The sequence below is a fragment of the Pinus tabuliformis genome, chromosome 4_1, assembly GCF_031772625.1.
Source record: "Pinus tabuliformis cultivar Carrire ecotype Pingquan chromosome 4_1, CPIR1, whole genome shotgun sequence".
Taxonomy (NCBI): Eukaryota; Viridiplantae; Streptophyta; class Pinopsida; order Pinales; family Pinaceae; genus Pinus; species Pinus tabuliformis.
In genome coordinates, this window is record NC_142303.1 from 680697541 (window position 1) to 680720461 (window position 22921).

Sequence of the window (22921 nt, forward strand, 5' to 3'; positions counted from 1 at the left end):
GCCAACCTGTTTGTATCTCTTCGCACATAAAAAAAGCTGAGTTTTAAGTGTTCTGAGGTGATATTGAACCCTATGAAACACTTGCGATAGTCTCCAGTTCCTTGAAACTTTATCTAGTGCTGAGCCAATGCTTATTCTTTTAACTGAGTTAGTCATTAATTCTGAGTCTGCCTCTATAATTGTATTGGGTAGGTTGTAATCTGTTAGGATCTCTAAGCCTTGCTCAATGGCCATGAGTTCCGCCATATTGTTGGTGGCCCTCCCCAAATGACTATGAGAGATAACTTAGATATTTCCCTCTGCATTTCTGATGGCACCTCTGTAACGAGCATCCCCTGGGTTCCCTTTTGAAGCTCCATCAACGTTTAGTTTCATGAAGCCATGAGGGGGAGGTTTTCAGAAGGCTTTATTTACAGTTCTTTGCCTTGCTTTCTTATCGTTATCTATTGTATCATAAGCTTGAAGACCCAGTTGTTCTAGGATGAGGATGTCTCTTTGAACAGGGGGTTTCCTAGGAGGTTGCTTCATAAAGACCTTAACTATTTCTTTGGGCTGATTAAGAATCTGAGCCACAATACCTTCTGTTGAGCTTGATTTATTTTTGAATATGTTATTGTTGCATTCTTTCCACACATCCCAGATCAAGAATCCCGGGATCAGTGTCCAAGCCACATTGACTATTTCATTTTCTGAGAAATCTTTCCTGCAATTTTTTAAAGTTTCCGTAATGTCATTTTCCTTTCTATCTGTTTGGTTGAAGATATAGGCTACCCAATTCCAGATGGAGGAGGTGAACTCACACATGCTGAGAAGGTGATCCATGGTCTCCTCCTGTAGACCACATAAGTGACACTTAGAAGGCCCAACAAAACCTCTTTTTCTAAGATTTTCTCAGGCCAGAATTTTTTTGTGCACAACTAGCCATATGAACATTTTGATTTTCATCCAGTGAGGATTGCTCCATATGTTCTCCCAAGTCTTGTTAGCATTTGAATATTCAAATCCTGTGATTATTATTTTGGCTTCTTTGAGGTTGAAAGTACCTTCATTATTTCTACCCCATCTAAGAATATCATCCAAAGTTGAGGTTAGAATCTATCTCTTTTCTAAGATCTCATCAAGAATTTTTGCTTGGGTTCTCAAAGGGGTTTCTGCACTGTAAGATGGTACTCTCCATAATCTCCATTTCCCTTCCCCTCTAGACTGGTCCCAAAAGTTACTTACCCTCTCAAGACCCTTATTAAGGGTGTCATTTTTGATGATATCTAGACTATCTCTACATAGATTCTATTCCTGCTACCAGTTATCCTCCCAGAACCAGGCCAGATTCCCATTTCTGATCTCCTAGAAACTGTGATTCTGAATTAAAGTTCTATTCTCCCACGCCTTGTTCCAAATAGGAGAATCCTTAATGTGCCCCAATATACGAATGTGGTCCTTTTCCCTGCCAATTTGTTGCATACTTTTGTTTCCATAACTTGGTCCAAGGATTGTTGGATTCTTTTAGCCATCTCCACCAAAGTTTGGCCCCCAGAACCTTGCTCGGGGTGTCCGGGTCATGGAGACCTAAACCACCATGGGTTTTGGGTTTGCAGAGTTTGTCCCACACTACCAGGGCCCATTTCTTTTTCTCTCCCCTTTTGCCCCAAAGGAAGTTTCTTTGAATGTTCCTGATCTACTGTAAAACTCCTTTAGGGACTGGAAGGGTAGAGAACATGTAGATTGGAATGGTTTGAAGTACCACCTTTGTAAGAACTAGTCTTCCTGCTAAATTCAAGGATCTATTAGTCCAGTTGTTGACCTTGTCCTTAAGCTTATTTGTAACTGCCTCCCATACTACCTTACTCAGAGGTTTTTCAGTGAGAGGCATACCCAGATATTTAGAGGGAAGATTCTCTCGTTAAAAACCAAGAATTCTGGAGAGATGTCTTTGGATTGCAATGTTCGTATTGAAAAAGAAAACATTATATTTTGAAAGGCTTACCTCTGTGCCTGCAACATGGGCAAAGTCATTCAGGATTTGCTTAAAGGCTTTGGCTTCCTTGACAGTGGGTGTGCCTTGCAGCATTGTGTCATCCAAAATTTTTTGATGTGTCAATGCCTCCCCATTCTGAGTCAATTTTAGCCCCTTTGATTCTTCCTTCCTTCTTGGCTGTATTGATTTTTTTGCCCAATCCTTCCATCATGAGAATGAAAAGGAATGGGTAGAGAGGATCACCTTACCTAAGGCCTCGTGAAGGCCTGAAAGTGTTGGAAGGTGCGCCGTTGAGAAGGATAGAGCAGCGTGCTGTGGTGACCAGTGCGATGACCCACTTTATCCAGTTGAAGTCAAAGCCATAAGCTTTAAGGATTTCCTTTATATATTGCCAACTAAGTTTATCATAGGCCTTCGCTATGTCTAGCTGTATTAGCATTCCTGCTTGCTTATAGGTCAAGAGGGAATGGATGACTTCATGCGCTTGGATGATGTTGTTGAGTATTTGTCTGCCTTCTACATACCCTGTCTGCTCCTCTAAAACTAGGGATGGTAGTAGAGGTTTGATTTTGTTAGCTATAACTTTGGAGATGATTTTGTAAACCACATTGCAAAGAGCTATTGGTCTAAATTTTTCAAGAGTCATTGCCTTTTCCTGTTTAAATATTAAAGCTATAAAATATTCATTAATCGATGTGAGAACTTTTCTGGATGTTCTCAAGTCCTCTACCACATCAAGAATGTCGTGTTTGATTGTTTCCCAGAATGTTTTGAAGAAATCTATATTGAAACCATCCGGTCCTGGAGCTTTCTCGTTGTGCATCTCTTTGATCACTTTGTTGACCTCTTCATCCATTACTGGCCTATTGAGATTGTAATTGTCTTCACTAGTCACCAACTTTGGAATATTCTTAGTGAAGTACTTAATGGAGTGTGATCTATCTGCCAAGGTTTCCATTGCTATACTTTTGAAATGTTGAAGCAACGCCGATTCCATTTCCTTGTGAGTCTTTAACTCGTTCTCTTGAGTATCCAGTAGCTTCATGATTCTGTTATGTGCCCTATGTTTCATAGTAGATTTATGGAAGAATCTGGTGTTTCTCTCCCCTTATTTAATCCACTTTACTCTAGATTTTTGTTTCCAGAAGATCTCCTCTTGTTGACATCTATTGTCCCATTCCTGCTGTAGAGGGTCCACCAATACCTTCCTCTCCTCTGTGAATCCTTCCTTGATGAGAATTTGATTGATTTCTTGTAATTTACTTTCCATTTCTCTCTTGGCTTCCAAAATGTTGCCAAACTCATTTCGGTTCCATTCTTTGAGCCTTTGTTTGATATGTTTAAGGCGCTGATGCAGGATGAACATTTTTGTGCTGTGAGTGGGCATGTCTTCCACCCACCGCTTTCTAATGTTATTGAAGAAGTTTGGATGAGTGAGCCAGGCATTTTCAAACTTGAAAGGTCTATTTCATGGTGTTCTGATGAAAGAAGCATCCAACTGAACAGGCCAGTGATACGAACCCCCAAAAGGAAGAATCCCTGCGGTCATGGAGGGACCCGATAGAATGAGATCCTACGAAAATATGAAGCGATCTAATTTCGAAGAAACTTGGGCTGTTCCCCCTCTCTTGTTATTCCATTGAAGATGCCATTTATTGTCTCCATGCTTACTAGTCTCATATTATCTAAGAAGTTCTGGAATGTGAGTGAGTCTCGCCCCAACATTCTGCTTCCCCATTTTTTTTTGAAAGTGATTTGATCATATTGAAGTCCCCCCACAAAATCCATGGGATGCTTAGATGTATTCCTCTTATTTCCTCTAGTGAGGTGAGTAGTCTTAGTTTATCCTCAAGCAGTTGAGGACCACATACATTTGTAGTCAAGTAACAACGTTTGTCCCCAAGAGGTTGAACTATAATAGAGAGATGATTTCTCGATTCTTCTACATCTGTGATCTCAATTTTTTGAGGATTCCGGAGGGTAAGAATTCCCCCCGCTGTGTCATTAGATTTGACCTCCAGGTACTTATAGTTGTTGAGCAATTTGCAATGGAGGTGCCTGAACTTTTCTATTGAGCATTTGGTTCCTGTATGAAAACCATATCTGGTTTCTCTTCTTTTATTCTATTACTGAGATTTCTTTGCTTTCTTTTGCTGCCTAGCCCCCTAATATTCCAGGTTGTGAGCTTCATAATGAGGTGTTTGTAAAAGAGTAACTGGTAAGATCTTTCATCTTACCTGAATTAATCAGGAGTTTCCCGCATTCTGATAGGAGATCGTTCTGTCTTCTTCTTCCTCTTTTTTTTCCTAGATTTTTGGTGGAGTTTCCTGGTGTGATCTCCATCTATTTGACCCCTTTATTCTCCTAGCTATCGTAGTTCCATTTGACTCCAGCAGCCTTTTTTTGGGATCTACTGAGGTAGAGCTGTTGCACTCTGTCAAACTTCTCTTGAGGTAGAGAGTCAATCCCTTTATTAGTGCCCTGTTCTAGAAACTGCTCAAGTTCTAGGTTCTCCCTCTCAAGGATCTCCTGTAGGTCTTGATCTTCCGTTCCTACTTCGTTGGGGGTCATATCTTGGTCTTCTCCAAGTCCTGTGTTGTTTAGTTGGTCCTCCTTCCTTTCTTTGTCATCCTGTATTATGTCCATGTTATCTTCTCTTTCCCTTTCTCTTGATGTATTCCCCATATCTTTACTCTTTTCATTTTCTTTCCCCTCCTCTTCTAGAATCTCAAAACTGTTGTGACTTGGTAGGTTTTTCTCACTCGGTTTCTTTTGGTGCTTCTTCCCCCCTCCTTTCTCCTTGCCTGCCACTTTGGTGTAACCTTCAGGGTCTTTACCAATGTTGCCTTTCAAATTATTCTCCTATTTGTTGAGTGGGCATTCTCTGAAGAGATGTCCATGTTCATGACATTTACGACATCTGAACGAGATTTGTTCATAGTCAACTGCCTGAACCCATTCCTCATCATAAACTTCTAGGATGACCTCATCCAGGAGTGCTCTCGATAAGTCCATTTCAACGCATATGCGTGTGAAAGATATGTATTTACCACGCAGAGTAGCCTCTAATATTTTTATAAAATGCCCTAGTTTATTGCCTATAGCTTCTAAGGATTCCAGCAGGCAGTAATCTAAAGGTAAGGAATATAGTCTAATCCATACCAGGACCGAAGTGAATGTTTCTTGCTCCGGCACAAAGTTCATCGTCCAAGGTCGCATGTAGAGACCCACGATAGCAAAGAAGTAGGGTCCTCCTTCAAATATTTTGTCTTTATCCTCCAAGTTCTTGAAAACCACAGTGAAGAAACCCTTGGAACCCAGATGTACAGTTATATCTCATTTTGGTTTCCAGGTGTTTCTTATCCAAGTGTATAGTGCTTTCTCCATGGGCCAGATGCCCATGAACTTACATATGACTGCATAGGTAGCCATGTGATCTTTGTGCTCCTGTAGAGCCAGATCACTAAGGACCACCCGTGGTTTAATAATAGCCTTGGGCTTGCAGGGTCCCATTGGAGTTCTGCTTTCTGACCTCTGAACTCTGTCACCTGATATCTCTTCTTCCCGAGCCTCCTCGTGGGTCCCTCTCTCGTCCTGGGGTCGCTGCCTTCCGGCACTTGTGTCTCAGTGATTTTTGCCTCTTTCTCCATGGTGGTTTTCTGCTTACTCCAACTTGTCCCTCTACCTTTGTTCAAGACCACGTTACTATAGGAGGGAGTGGAGCTCCATCCTCCTTGTCCCTCCATGGTTACCAGTTTGCTGATATCGCCCCCTGTTCAAACCCTAGCTTCCCCCATTGTTGTCGCTCTGTGTCATGGTATTCTTCTCCATCAACACTACTTCTTCTTATTTCCTGAATAGAGAAACTTTCTAATATATCAACCACATTAATATTTTTAATATAATTAAACTCATTATTCAATAAAATTGTTGAACCTACCTAATTTGGTTTAATATTACTATAATATCTTTAATAAAAGTTGAAAAGACAAGTTTTCATTAAAAATGCACGCGGCCGAAGCCATTATAATTGACAATGGACCGAACTTGTCCAAGATCTATAGGAAGGCTGTATGTCCAAAACATTGAAAGGTCCTACCAATCCGAATCATATAGCCCACGTACCAAGAAACATGCTCAGATCAGCCGGGTCTATAATCTCACGTTTATCCTTGTCATAACTTCAACAAACTTCAACCTTGTATTGTTTTGGGATAACTTATAATTTGTATATGCAATCTAAGACCCAAATATCAGATGCTTATGTCTATGGCCCCAGAGCTCCAGCACAGCTTGAAGTTCAACATGTTCAGGTCATGCACAGCTTTTAGGATTTGCAAACACGCACGGATTCCTTTATTGTGTCCAGCGACGGATTTTAATACCTAAACCCTGGTACCCTATGCTCGCCCAAACCCATCACTAACAGCTGCTCTTCATTTTCATCTGTTTCCAACTTTGGCACCACAACCTCCAAGTGTGCTGCTTTCTCTTTCAATTGATCTGATCTTCCCTCATTGCCTTTCTTTGAAAGAAATTCATATGAATTTCCTGTGCCGCGTGCTGGAAAGATTCTGGAGTTGAAACAGAGTTTTCTATGGCCGAAATTGCATTGGGATGATATCAAATTTAGGGAGGTCATATCGGAAGGCGACAGTACGCGGCGGAAATATTTTTGCATTGGGAGGAGAACATGGACGCCTCCCAAGAACAGATCTTATTCGGCTTGGAGATCTTTCATATCGCATACGAATTGCTGGGGATTGTGCACCATCAGCTCTCCCACCTTAGTTGCCTCACTAAATTCTTCGAAGCCGCCATTGGGCCACCTTATAACTCTCGCTACTGAGGTTGTTTTGGACGGTTTAGCGCAGCACAGATGATTCCCCATTGATGCTTTAGAGATCCTTTCTATATATCATCTTTTGGCAGCTCTGTCTATCTACGCCTCGCAGCAATCGATTGATTGAGGGGAAATATGATAAATAGAAAAATGGGAAAGGGTGATTACACCGGATCTCTTAGTGCCTGAGATCTGACACCATGGGGAGAGCAGTAATGGACGGTATGGTGTGAGAAGATGAGTTGAATGTATATATAGAAGTGTGACTGGAGACGTTCGTGGAAAATGTAGCATTATTCACAAAGAAAAATGCCGACCGTATAGAGCCGCGTGACGAGGAAGAGTTTATCAACGACTTTGGAGCGTCAGAAGGAGTTGACTCAATCTTCCCGCCATAATTTTGGACACCATCAACGCAGCCAACCCACCAAAACAAGTTGGTCTCTGCGCAACCAATATTGTAAGGCCCTCGCGACTTGGGCAAGTACGCGACGGGCGGGCGCCCCTTCACACGGCGGGCGGACGCTTAACACGGTGGGTGGACACCCCCTTACACGACGCTCGGGCACGACCCGGGTAGGCGACGAGCCGGTGCGGGCACGATTGCATGATGGGCGGGCGCCCGTGCACGGCGACCCAGCGGAAAAGGCGACGCGCTGGTGCGGGCGCGGGCGTGCACAACGACCCGGCGGAAAAGGCGACGAGCTGGTGCGGGCGCGGACGTGCACGATGACCCGGCGAACAGGGCGACGAGCTGGTGCGGGCGCGGGCGTGCACGACGACCCGGTGAACAGGGCGACGAGCTGGTGCGGGCGCGGGCGTGCACGACGACCCGGCGAACAGGGCGACGAGCTGGTGCGGGCGCAGGCGTACACGACGACCCGGTGGATAGACGCAGCGAGTTGACAGATGCGATGAACGGGCGTCCCGGCGGGCGACCCGTGCACAATGGGCGAGCGACCCGTGAACAATGAGCGAGCATCCCGGCAGGCGACCCGTGCACGATGGGTAGGCGACCCGTGAACGACGAGCGGGCAGTGGTAAACGGCAATACCCGGACCTGCGACAAACAACAATGCGACGAACAGCAAGCTAAGTGCGGTGGAACACTTAGTGAATAATGCGAAATGGAAGAAGGCCGAAGCCTTATACTTGGCGTAGGGGAGGCTTTGCCCATGGGCAAAGGCCGACCTGCAAAATAGTAAGGCAGGGGCTTGTAAAACGTTTTTATGGGGTCGGCCTAATGGCTTGACACCCCTTCACCAAATGGCAAGCAAGCGTATATATAGATGGCGCAGAGCTTCATTTGGAAGGCAATTCGATCAAGCACTTCGCTCTCTCTTCTACGATTGGAGCAGAGGTAAAGGAGGGCGCAGTTAAATGCGCACATCTCATGCGCATAAGTGATAAGTGCGCAGATTTTACCGGAGCGTGACGTGGGTAAAACGAAGGGCGAACTTAAGGCAGTTTTGTGCAGAACCGAGTTGGAGGAGTTCTGGTGTCTCGGGTGAGCACCCTCCTACCGAGTGAGGTTGGCATATGGTTGTAAAGGCTGTCTTGCCTTGATTGTAAATATTTCTAAGTGTTGGCCTTGGATTTTTGCCAAGCACACTTGTATGATGTATTATTGAAGATTATCATAATATATTGTTATCGGGCAAACTTGTTCGGGAGTTGCCCCTCCCCTTTATACTTGTGTGCAATTGTTATTGTTCTGGTTAATTGCATATTGGTTAATGAATGTGTATGGGCTTCATTAAGTATAAAGGTTAATGCATTTTACTTGGTTGAGAAAAACAAACTAAGTATGTTAATGTGGAAAGGCATAGTCCATGTGCACGAGTATTGTTAAAAAGAAAGTGTACGGTGGTGCCGCACCTCGCCGGACACGGTTGGAAGACTACGGTAGGCTTGGGGGCGTGACAGGTGGTATCAGAGCAGCTGATCCGGGTATTGAAGGTTGTAGCTACTACACACCTTTGCCGAAGTAAAGGTGGTATCAGAGCAGGGTTGCTTGTGGAGACTTGAACAAAGTTCTTGCAGTTGAAGCTGTTGAATGGTTGAAACTAGGTCGCAGAAGGGCAAGAAGTTGTTGAGAATGGCAACTAATTCTCAGGCTGGGTCTAGTCACACAATGAAGGACACAGTGAAGGATACTACTCTTGGGTTCATGGAAAAAGTGATTGAAAGAATGGAGACTTTGGAGACTTCTTGGAACCAAGATGTGGACTCGCTTGCTAAGGAGCGAGAAGCCATCTCAAAGGTCAAGGAAGAGCTTGAAGAACTCCGGGCACAGCATGATGAGCTCAAGGCACAGTATGAGTACACTGATCTTATGTGTACACAACTTGAAGTAAGGGTCAAGGAGGTTGAAGAATCAAGGGATCAGGGTCTTGCAGAGATCGTGAACTTGAAGGGAACTCTTGACAAGGTAAATAAAACTCTTGATGATGCCAAAGATGAGATTGCGGTATTGAAGAGGGCCGTGAGACATAACTCAGGTGGAGGAGTGCCTCATGTAAAGGTCAAAGAACCGGAATCTTATGATGGTACAAGGAGTGCAAAGACTCTTGGCAACTTTCTATGGGATATGGAACAGTACCTGGAACGATTGAGTCTACCTGATGGGGAGACACAAGTCAAGGTGGCTGCTCAATTCTTGACAAAGGATGCTAAGATGTGGTGGCGAAGGAGGGTGGATCAGATTATCAATGGCAATGCTGATGACATCACTTCGTGGGATGATATGAAGAAGGCCTTGCAGACCCATTTCAGTCCTCAGGATGAAACATGGGAAGCAAGAACGAAGATTAAGTTCATCAAGCAAACCGGAAGCTTACAAGCATACCAGCGAGAGTTTTCAAGTGCAGCTCTGGAACTTCCCGACATGGCAGAGAGGGACAAGGTGTTCAACTTTATTATTGGGTTGAAGCCTTGGGCACGCAATGAGGTGAAGAGGCAGAAGATCAGAACACTTGAAGAGGCTTTTGCTGCGGTTGACAGATTGGTGGATCACTATGATGAGACTTCTAATGAGAAAAAGAAGTCCGACAAGCCAAAAGAAAAGAAGAAGGATGATGCTTCGAAATCGGATGATAGTCCGAAAGCAAAGAAGCCTTTGAAGTGTTGGATATGTGCAGGACCACATGTGGTGAAGAATTGTCCCTCTAAACCGAAGGTGGCCGCTGCTGCACAATCTGATGATGATGACAATGCTTCTGTGGGGATGATGCAGATACTTGGTGCCTCTGCTACTACGGAAGTGACTTCTAGAAGAGATCCGGAAAGAAACAGGTTGGAGTATGTTCAGATGAAGGTCGGAGGTGCTGATGTACTCACTATGGTGGATAGTGGGGCTTCACACAACTTCATGAGTGAAGATACTGCGAGAAGGATTGGGTTGAAATTTGTACCGGTAAAGGCACAAATGAAGACAGTGAATTCTCCTCCTATGGGAATTCTTGGTATAGCTGAAAAGGTGGACACTACACTAGGTGAATGGACCGGAAAGGTGGACTTCACTATAGTGCGGATTGATGACTATGAAGCTGTATTGGGGATGGAGTTCATGAAACAATTTGAGGCTATGATTGTACCACATTTGAGGAAACTCTTCATTTATGATGGAAAGGAAGATGTACCCATTGGTGTTCCAACCATTGGTGTAACAAAACCTGATCATAAGTTAGGAGGAATGCAAATGGAGGATATGGAGAAGGTGAACAAGCGGTTGTCCACTGTGGAGACAAAGCTTGTGGAGCAGTCATTGGTCATCCGATCACTTTCAGATAGCATCTTGGACTTGTCAAGAAGGCTAGAGCTGGTGGAGGACGATGATGATGATGTTGATGAGATATATGTGAGGCCGAATATCCAGAAGGAAGATCGGGAGGCATATCTACAAAGAATGGAGGTTGAGGATCCTGATAGATGGATTGAGCTGATCAGTGAGGGAGAGCCTTCCGGCTCTTCTCCCTCCACATATTCTTAGATGACATAGAAGATGGGGCTCATTGTTAAGCTGCTCATGGCAGTGAGCCCTTAAACATGTTTGAGCAGGTGTGACTGATGGTGCAGGGATGGCTTGGCATCAAGCATCATGACATGCTGCAGAAAGATGGGGTTTCCATGGACCTGAGCATGGGCAGTCTTGCATAGGAGATGATGACCTGATGGAGATAGGGCTTTATATATGTTGCAGTGATGTTTGCCTTATATGAAGGAGTCTACATCATGGTTGACGGCGATCTTGGTGGAGTGTTACCAGGATGGTGTGTTGTCGAGGACGACAACGATTTCAGGTGGAGGAGGATGTAAGGCCCTCGCGACTTGGGCAAGTGCGCGACGGGCGGGCGCCCCTTCACACGGCGGGCGGACGCTTAACACGGTGGGCGGACACCCCCTTACACGACGGTTGGGCACGACCCGGGTAGGCGACGAGCCGGTGCGGGCGCGGTTGCACGATGGGCGGGCGCCCCGTGCACGGCGACCCGGCGGAAAAGGCGACGAGCTGGTGCGGGCGCGGTTGCACGATGGGCGGGCGCCCCGTGCATAGCGACCCGGCGGAAAAGGCGACGAGCTGGTGCGGGCGCGGGCGTGCACGACGACCCGGTGAACAGGGCGACGAGCTGGTGCGAGCGCGGGCGTGCACGACGACCCGGCGAACAGGGCGACGAGCTGGTGCGGGTGCGGGCGTGCACGACAACCCGGCGAACAGGGCGACGAGCTGGTGCAGGCGCAGGCGTACACGACGACCCGGTGGACAGACGCAGTGAGTTGACAGATGCGATGAGCGGGTGTCCCGGCGGGCGACCCGTGCACGATGGGCGGGCGACCCGTGAACAATGAGCGGGCATCCCGGCAGGCGACCCGGGCGGGCGACCCGTGAACGACGAGCGGGCGGTGGTAAACGGCAGTACCTGGACCTGCGACAAACAGTAATGCGATGAACAGCAAGCTAAGTGCGGTGGAACACTTAGTGAATAATGCAAAATGGAAGAAGGCTGAAGCCTTATACTTGGCGTAGGGGAGGCTTTGCCCATGGGCAAAGGCCGACCTGCAAAATAGTAAGGCAGGGGCTTGTAAAACGTTTTTATGGGGTCGGCCTAATGGCTTGACACCCCTTCACCAAATGGCAAGCAAGCGTATATATAGATGGCGCAGAGCTTCATTTGGAAGGCAATTCGATCAAGCATGTAAGGCCCTCGCGACTTGGGCAAGTGCGCGACGGGCGGGCGCCCCTTCACACGGCGGGCGGACGCTTAACACGGTGGGCGGAGACCCCCTTACACGACGGTCGGGCACGACCTGTCACGCCCCCAGGCCTACGGTAGTCTTCCAACCGTGTCCGGCGAGGTGCGGCACCACCGTACACTTTCTTTTTAACAATACTCGTGCACATGGACTACGCCTTTCCACATTAACATACTTAGTTTGTTTTTCTCAACCAAGTAAAATGCTTTAACCTTTATACTTAATGAAGCCCATACACATTCATTAACCAATATGCAATTAACCAGAACAATAAAAATTGCACACAAGTATAAAGGGGAGGGGCAACTCCCGAACAAGTCTGCCCGATAACAATATATTATGATAATCTTCAATAATACATCATATAAGTGTGCTTGGCAAAAATCCAAGGGCAACACTTAGAAATATTTACAATCAAGGCAAGACAGCCTTTACAACCATATGCCAACCTCACTCGGTAGGAGGGTGCTCACCCGAGACACCAGAACTCCTCCAACTCGGTTCTGCACAAAACTGCCTTAAGATCGCCCTTCGTTTTACCCACGTCAAGCTCCGGTAAAATCTGCGCACTTATCACTTATGCGCATGAGATGTGCGCACTTAACTGCGCCCTCCTTTACCTCTGCTCCAATCGTAGAAGAGAGAGCGAAGTGCTTGATCGAATTGCCTTCCAAATGAAGCTCTGCGCCATCCATATATACGCTTGCTTGCCATTTGGTGAAGGGGTGTCAAGCCATTAGGCCGACCCCATAAAACTGTTTTACAAGCCCCTGCCTTAATATTTTGTAAGTCGGCCTTTGCCCATGGGCAAAGCCTCCCCTACGCCAAGTATAAGGCTTCGGCCTTCTTCCATTTCGCATTATTCACTAAGTGTTCCACCGCACTTAGCTTGCTGTTCGTCGCATTGTTGTTTGTCGCAAGTCCGGGTACTGCCGTTTACCACCGCCCGCTCGTCGCTCACGGGTCGCCCGCCCATCGTGCACGGGTTGCCCGCCGGGACACCCACTCATCGTTCACGGGTCGCCCGCCCGGGTCGCCCGCCCATCGTGCACGGGTTGCCCACCGAGACGCCCGCTCATCGCATCTGTCAACTCGCTGCGTCTGTCCACCGGGTCATCGTGTACGCCTGCACCCGCACCAGCTCGTCGCCCTGTTCGCCGGGTCGTCGTGCACGCCCGCGCCCACACCAGCTCATCGCCATGTTCGCCGAGTCGTCATGCACGCCCGCGCCCGCACCAGCTCGTCGCCCTATTCGCCGGGTCGTCGTGCACGCCCGCGCCCGCACTAGCTCGTCGCCTTTTCCACCGGGTCGTCGTGCACGCCCGTGCCCGCACCAGCTCGTCGCCTTTTCCGCCGGGTCGCCGTGCACGAGGCGCCCACCCATCGTGCAACCGCGCCTGCACCATCTCGTCGCCTACCCGGGTCGTGCCCGACCGTCGTGTAAGGGGGTGTCCGCCCACCGTGTTAAGTGTCCGCCCGCCGTGTGAAGGGGCGCCCGCCCGTCGCGCACTTGCCCAAGTCGCGAGGGCCTTACACGACCCGGGTAGGCGACGAGCCAGTGCGGGTGCAGTTGCACGATGGGCGGGCGCCCCATGCACGGCGACCCGGCGGAAAAGGCGACGAGATGGTACGGGCGCGAGCATGCACGGCGACCCGGCGGAAAAGGCGACGAGCTGGTGCGGGCGCGGGCGTGCACGACGACCCGGCGGAAAAGGCGATGAGCTGGTGCGGGCGCAGGCGTGCACGACGACTCGGCGGAAAAGGCGACGAGCTGGTGCGGGCGTGCACGACGACCCGGCGGAAAAGGCGACGAGCTGGTGCAGGCGCGGGCGTGCACGACGACCCGGAGGAAAAGGCGACGAGCTGGTGCGGGCGCGGGCGTGCACGACGACCCGGCGAACAGGGCGACGAGCTGGTGCGGGCGCAGGCGTACACGACGACCCGGTGGACAGACGCAGCAAGTTGACAGATGCGATGAGCGGGCGTCCCGGCGGGCGACCCGTGCACGATGGGCGGGCGACCCGGGCGGGCGACCCGTGAACGACGAGCGGGCGGTGGTAAACGGCAGTACCCGGACCTGCGACAAACAGCAATGCGACGAACAGCAAGCTAAGTGCGGTGGAACACTTAGTGAATAATGCGAAATGGAAGAAGGCTGAAGCCTTATAATTGGCGTAGGGGAGGCTTTGCCCATGGGCAAAGGCCGACCTGCAAAATAGTAAGGCAGGGGCTTGTAAAACGTTTTTATGGGGTCGGCCTAATGGCTTGACACCCCTTCACCAAATGGCAAGCAAGCGTATATATAGATGGCGCAAAGCTTCATTTGGAAGGCAATTCGATCAAGCACAACGCACTTGCATCTCTCTCTCATAACTGCGAAGGGGTAAAACAGGGTGCAGAAAGAGAAGTGTGCATAGCTCATGCGCTTCTCTTGAAGGTGCAGTCTTTACCGGAGGTCGAAGTTTGGTAGAGGTACGAGTTGGGTTGGATTGTGTGCAGAGCCGAGTTGGAGGAGTTCTGGTGTCTCGGGTGAGCACCCTCCTACCGTGTGCGGTTGCACATGATTGTAAAAAACTGATTGTAAATATTTCTAAGTGTTGGCCTTGGATTTTGCCAGGCACACTTGTATGATGTATTATTGAAGATTTTCATAATATATTGTTATCGGGCAGACTTGTTCGGGAGTTGCCCCTCCCTTTATACTTGCGTGCAATTGTTATTGTTCTCGGTTTAATTGCATATTGGATAATGAATGTGTATGGGCTTCATTAAGTATAAAGGTTAATGCATTTTACTTGGTTGACAAAAACAAACTAAGTATGTTAATGTGGAAAGGCGTAGTCCATGTGCACGAGTATTGTTAAAAAGAAAGTGTACGGTGGTGCCGCACCTCGCCGGACACGGTTGGAAGACTACCGTAGGCCTGGGGGCATGACAGGTGGTATCAGAGCAGGGTTGCTCATAGAAGACTTGAACAAGGTTCAGGTGTTGAAGCATATCAGAGCTCGGTCTAGAGCTGGTGAGCAGGGTTGCTCACATACTTAAAAGTTTGGCAGTTGACAAGGTTCTTGCAGGTGAAGGAAACCGTTTCACACGAAGTGAAACAAGGGTTGGTTCTATTGCAGGGGAACTTGGTGAAGATGTCTATCTTGGAGAAATTGGGTTATGCTACCATGGAAGAATTTGAAGAGGAAATACTTGAAGAGTCAAGAAAGCTAAGACAAGCATTTGCAGATTGTGGCAAAAGATTGTCTGAAACAAGAAGTGCTCTTCGTGCCTTGATAGAAAAAGGGGCCTCGGACCTGAATGAGGAAGAAGCCCTTCAACTTGCAAAGGAAGGAATCTTACTTGAAGCAGAATTCAAGGGACTTGGGATAAGACATGCCTTGAATCGAAAAAAGAAGGATTGTCTAGCCCTTGAAGGACAACTCAAGGCCTTGAAGGGGGAAATCGAATCTAGAGAAAAGCAAAAAGAAAGAAGTGGGGAAGGAACCTCACGAACACAAGAACACTTAGTGATAGAAGTCTCTTCTACTGATGATCTTCACGATGAAGCTGCAAGTGAAGAAAGCCCGAGTGCTACTTCAAAGACAGGGATTGATGAAGGTTGTGAAAGAGGAGATCCAGAAAGAAATGAATTGGAGTATGTTCAGATGAAGGTCGGAGGTGCTGATGTACTCACTATGGTGGATAGTGGGGCTTCACACAACTTCATGAGTGAAGATACTGCGAGAAGGATTGGGCTGAAATTTGTACCGGTAAAGGCACAAATGAAGACAGTGAATTCTCCTCCTATGGGAATTCTTGGTATAGCTGAAAAGGTGGACACTACACTAGGTGAATGGACCGGAAAGGTGGACTTCACTATAGTGCGGATTGATGACTATGAAGTTGTATTGGGGATGGAGTTCATGAAACAATTTGAGGCTATGATTGTACCACATTTGAGGAAACTCTTCATTTATGATGGAAAGGAAGATGTACCCACTGGTGTTCCAACCATTGGTGTAACAAAACCTGATCATAAGTTAGGAGGAATGCAAATGGAGGATATGGAGAAAGTGAACAAGCGGTTGTCCACTGTGGAGACAAAGCTTGTGGAGCAGTCATTGGTCATCCGATCACTTTCAGATAGCATCTTGGACTTGTCAAGAAGGCTAGAGTTGGTGGAGGACGATGATGATGATGTTGACGAGATATATGTGAGGCCGAATATCCAGAAGGAATATCGGGAGGCATATCTACAAAGAATGGAGGTTGAGGATCCTGATAGATGGATTGAGCTGATCAGTGAGGGAGAGCCTTCCGGCTCTTCTCCCTCCACATCTTCTTAGATGACATAGAAGATGGGGCTCATTGTTAAGCTGCTCATGGCAGTGAGCCCTTAAACATGTTTGAGCAGGTGTGACTAATGGTGTAGGGATGGCTTGGCATCAAGCATCATGACATGCTGCAGAAAGATGGGGTTTCCATGGACCTGAGCATGGGCAGTCTTGCATAGGAGATGATGACCTGATGGAGATAGGGCTTTATATATGTTGCAGTGATGTTTGCCTTATATGAAGGAGTCTACATCATGGTTGATGGCGATCTTGGTGGAGTGTTACCAGGATGGTGTGTTGTCGAGGACGACAACGATTTCAGGTGGAGGAGGATGTAAGGCCCTCGCGACTTGGGCAAGTGCGCGACGGGCGGACACCCCTTCACACGGCGGGTAGACGCTTAACACGGTGGGCGGACACCCCCTTACACGACGATCGGGCATGACCCGGGTAGGCGACGAGCCGGTGCGGGCGCGGTTGCACGATGGGCGGGCGCCCCGTGCACGGCGACCCGGTGGAAAAGGTGAGGAGATGGTACGGGCGCGGGCGTGCACGGAGACCCGGCGGAAAAGGCGACAAGCTGGTGCGGGCGCGGGCGTGCACGACGACCCGGCGGAAAAGGCGACGAGCTGGTGCAGGCGCGGGCGTGCACGATGACCCGGCGGAAAAGGCGACAAGCTGGTGCGGGCGCGGGCGTGCACGATGACCCGGCGGAAAAGGCGACGAGTTGGTGCGGGCGCGGGCGTGCACGACGACCCGGCGGAAAAGGCGACGAGCTGGTGCAGGCGCGGGCGTGCACGACGACCCGGCGAACAGGGCGACGAGCTGGTGCGGGCGCAGGCGTACACGACGACCCGGTGGACAGACGCAGCAAGTTGACAGATGCGATGAGCGGGCGTCCCGGCGGGCGACCCGTGCACGATGGGCGGGCGACCCGTGAACGACGAGCGGGCGGTGGTAAACGGAAGTACCCGGACCTGCGACAAACAGCAATGCGACGAACAGCAAGCTAAGTGCAGTGGAACACTTAGTGAATAATGCGAAATGGAAGAAGGCCGAAGCCTTATACTTGGCGTAGGGGAGGCTTTGCCCATGGGCAAAGGCCGACCTGCAAAATAGTAAGGCAGGGGCTTGTAAAACGTTTTTATGGGGTCGGCCTAATGGCTTGACACCCCTTCACCAAATGGCAAGCAAGCATATATATAGATGGCGCAGAGCTTCATTTGGAAGGCAATTCGATCAAGCACAACGCACTTGCATCTCTCTCTCATAACTGCGAAGGGGTAAAACAGGGCGCAAAAAGAGAAGTGCGCATAGCTCATGCGCTTCTCTTGAAGGTGCAGTCTTTACCGGAGGTCGAAGTTTGGCAGAGGTACGAGTTGGGTTGGATTGTGTGCAGAGCCGAGTTGGAGGAGTTCTGGTGTCTCGGGTGAGCACCCTCCTACCGTGTGCGGTTGCACATGATTGTAAAAGACTGATTGTAAATATTTCTAAGTGTTGGCCTTGGATTTTGCCAGGCACACTTGTATGATGTATTATTGAAGATTTTCATAATATATTGTTATCGGGCAGACTTGTTCGGGAGTTGCCCCTCCCTTTATACTTGCGTGCAATTGTTATTGTTCTCGGTTTAATTGCATATTGGATAATGAATGTGTATGGGCTTCATTAAGTATAAAGGTTAATGCATTTTACTTGGTTGAGAAAAACAAACTAAGTATGTTAATGTGGAAAGGCGTAGTCCATGTGCACGAGTATTGTTAAAAAGAAAGTGTACGGTGGTGCCGCACCTCGCCGGACACGGTTGGAAGACTATCGTAGGCCTGGGGGCGTGACAAAGCACTTCGCTCTCTCTTCTACGATTGGAGCAGAGGTAAAGGAGGGCGCAGTTAAGTGCGCACATCTCATGCGCATAAGTGATAAGTGCGCAGATTTTACCGGAGCGTGACGTGGGTAAAACGAAGGGCGAACTTAAGGCAGTTTTGTGCGGAACCGAGTTGGAGAAGTTCTGGTGTCTCGGGTGAGCACCCTTCTACCGAGTGAGGTTGGCATATGGTTGTAAAGGCTGTCTTGCCTTGATTGTAAATATTTCTAAGTGTTGGCCTTGGATTTTTGCCAAGCACACTTGTATGATGTATTATTGAAGATTATCATAATATATTGTTATCGGGCAGACTTGTTCGGGAGTTGCCCCTCCCCTTTATACTTGTGTGCAATTGTTATTGTTCTGGTTAATTGCATATTGGTTAATGAATGTATATGGGCTTCATTAAGTATAAAGGTTAATGCATTTTACTTGGTTGAGAAAAACAAACTAAGTATGTATGTGGAAAGGCGTAGTCCATGTGCACGAGTATTGTTAAAAAGAAAGTGTACGGTGGTGCCGCACCTCGCCGGACACGGTTGGAAGACTACCGTAGGCTTGGGGGCGTGACAAATACCGCCCAGCAATAGAAATTTTCATGAAGCATGAATCGACGTTTATCGAATTATGCGTAGGGCAGGTATATATATATATTTTGCAGCTAGCTTGAATGAATGTTCACCAATAAGGATGCCGTGTGTGCGTGGTATATATATGGGGGAATTTCCTTGCATTACTTAAAATTTGACAAATTAGTGCGTGTAAGAAAAGCGGGATTATATATATACACATACCTGCGGCACTCAATATCGAGATATTAGTGCTTATTCCATTTCCTTATCTTCGTCTCCAAAGATAAAGATAGAGCTCTAAGCCCTTTTAAAATAGAGATTAGGGTAAAACTATATTGCTCTTTAGAAGAGGTGGCCTCTAGATAAAGAGACATGAATTCCTTTATTATTAGGTATGCAATATCGCCAATCGAGGAACTCCTGTCAAAAGTTATACCCGACTTGGACATGAGAAAGCACAAAATTCTGAAGTCAATTATCGAAGTCATTCAATGAACCATGCCCATTTAAATTAATTATTTTGGGAAATATAATTTAAAAATAAAAAATAAAAAATAATTTATTAAAGTCGATATCCTTATCAATCAATGAACTACCTTTATTTAAATAAATGATTTTGGATTTTTTATTTGTTTTATTGTATGAATTCAACTGAGTGAGTATTCAGTTTGATATATTATCTCTATTAGGTTTTTAGTTTACTTAATAATATTTTAATTATGTTATTAATTTTTTTTAATTTAAATAAGAACGTGAATATTTAATTTTTAAAATTTTAAAATATCGAATTTTAATTCCTTGATGGGTTAAGATAGAAGAATTGATTATTTTTATTTGATTTTAAATAGAATTTATTATAAATGAAATTTAACCAAAAAAATGGTGTGAGAATTGATTATTATTAATAACAATATTGTTGAGTCCTGATTCGTGCAATATGTTACAATTATTTCTCATCTTTTTATCAAAAACATGTTTTCCCATTTCTAGAGACCGAGATGGGCTATTGCTCAAGTGTCAGGTCACCCCTTTCTCCTCTCCAACACCCTCTAGACGCCCTCCATATCTATAAAAAGTCTCATTATCTAATCCAATATCAGTTATAGTGAAATTATTTTGTACATAGGAGATGGAATAAAAAAATTGTATTTTTTGATTCATTGTTTGTTAAATAATTCGGGTATATTTATTTAAATATTTGGGATCTCTATGTATTTAACTATCCATTCTTTTTATTATTTTATTATTTTGTAGTTATTCATTCAATTTTTGCTAAAATGGTTTATGGAGGTTTATACTATTTAAAAAAATTTGGGATATTAAGTTTTGTTTGACTAAATAAAATTATGTTCAATTAAATTCGTTTGATTATTTGAAAGATTTATAATTCTTTATTAAAATAGACTATTCATGCATTGGAATCTAAGTGTAATTCCATGTACACAATATAGTGTTATGATCCAAAGACATAAAAATCATAAAAATTAGAAGTACACACTATATACAACAATGTGAGCATGGAGAACAGCACAATGCAAATAATAAAGAAAAATTACACAATAAATCCTTGAAGAATAGGAGATCCTCCTCCAAATACCAATTAAATTCATATATCCAAGTCACATTTCCTCAATAATGACTATAAAATATCTGAAAATACACTTATTCACACATTATCCGTGTAGTTCATTCATCACTACACCAACCGTATTGCATATACATTTAGTCACATATATGCCCCATTTGAGCTCATACCATATACATCTAATTTAATATAAGTCACATATATGCCCCATTTGAGCTCATACCATATACATCTAATTTAATATAAGCGCCTTTGCGGTCATAACATTTACTAAAACCCTTTCGCCTATGTCACAAATCCAATAGAGAAACCTTTTATTTTTCATTCTGCTACAACTTTGTTCAACATTCGTACATAAGATATAAAGGTGTGGTGGATATTCATTGCTTCCACAACAAGGATGTAATTTTGTATGCAGGAAATGTGGTTGTTAATCCTAATAATTAAATTATAAACTTATTAATATAAAAAATAAAATAACCAAAATTTAGAATGATATAATAAAAATTATTTTATATTAATATCAATATTAATATAAACTAATTATATCAACATCATATGAAGTCCTAAATACAAAAGATATTGATTTTAACTAAATTTAATGAAAAATATCTATAAATAATAAAATTGATAAAATATATAAAATTATAATTTGAATGAATAGAAATAGGCATGTATATAATATAATGTATTATATAAATAGATCTATAAAATATAATCTTAATATAAATATTAATTATATATTAAAATTAATATGAAAATTTAATTACAAAATTATATATATATATATATATATATGAGATAATAAGCAAGAAGAAAATGGACAGGATTACGAAAAGCATTAGGAGGAAGAAAAACTAGAAGCAAGGGTGGGAACCTAGTCTTTGCTTATTTTTCATTTATTCTCTCTTTTCAAATTATTGGAATGATTTTCAATTTTAATGGATTAATTTAACTTCTCATAATGATATTGTTCAATTTTTTCAAGCATCGTAGATTTTTCAATGTAGACGTGGTGATTAGTTCTTCTCATCTTGCTGAGTTAGGGATGAGGACTAAGATCGATAATGTTTAATGTCTACTATATGGTCTTGAATCCTCATCTTAATTAATGGACCTATTTAACCAATATAGGTACCACACATGAGCATGAAATTAATTAAAACTCTTTCATACTTGACGGGCCCACAAGATCTTTAACTGACTTCAAGATACTATGAATGGTGCTTAGTAGTTTGACAGTAGTAGAGACTTGATTATTTCTTAAAATGTTGGTGATCCTATCTGTTAAACCATGGTTTACCATCAACAACCACCACCACAATGGTAACCATACTCAAATTGCAATCAACTATAGACAAACTGTAGTCAAGATATGGTCAAGCATACTCAAACTTTATTCAAACCATGGTTAACCATAGTTAGTCATATCCAACTATGATTCAACGTAGTCAAATCACAACTAAATATTCATCAATTATAGTCTAACCATAGTCTAACCAAACTCAACAATGGTCAACCATAGCTAAGCCACGGTTAAGACATAGTTAAACCATAATCAGCCATAGTCTAATCATAGCCAAAACATAGTTATATTTAACAATAGCCACACATGGTCAACAATAGTCTAGACACGATAAACCATCATCAACTATGATGACCATGATTGAGTATTGTTAATTATGATTGACATTAGTTAACTATTGTCAGCATGGTAAATCATTGTCAACCATAGTTGGCTCTAGGAAACATGGTTGACCATCGTTAACCATGGTCAATCATGTTCAACCATGGGCATCATAGGTCAACCATGGTTAATCATGGTCATCTTTGGTCAACCATGGTCACTATGATAAACCTTTGAAATAAATGGCCAACCCATGCCCAACATAACTAAGTATGGTTAATAGGGTTAAATATTTTGTGAAACTATTATGAAGTTAAATGTACTCACACTATGATGACAAAATCTAGCATCACAGTTTGATAACTGAACTAATGTGACAAATATGTGTGGTCTATTTTACAACAAGCCTTCAAGAATTTCCATTCTTTAGAATATGAGGCCTTCAAGAATTTCCATTCTTTAGAACATGAAGAATCAATCTTTAAATATGATAGAGAACCTATGCTCAACATGGCCAACCATTGTTAATATGGCCAAATATGGTCAACCTACCATGTTAAAACATGGTCAATTGTAGCCTTCGATTATCAATATAGACAACTATAATCTGTCATAAAAACTATGGTCAACCATGGGAAAATTAGTCAAACCATGTTCACCCATGGTGAACTTGGTCAAGCCATGAGATAAATGTCGCAATGTGACAAAGACTGTCACGTTGTGAGAAACATTGTCGCATTGTGATAGAAATATATCAAATGTCACAATGTTAGAAATGTTGTCGTGTTGTGACAAACATTGGCGCAATCTTACATTACGTTGTGATTTATATCAACCACATTTACTGATGCGGATGTCCTAGGGTTTATAACATTTAGGT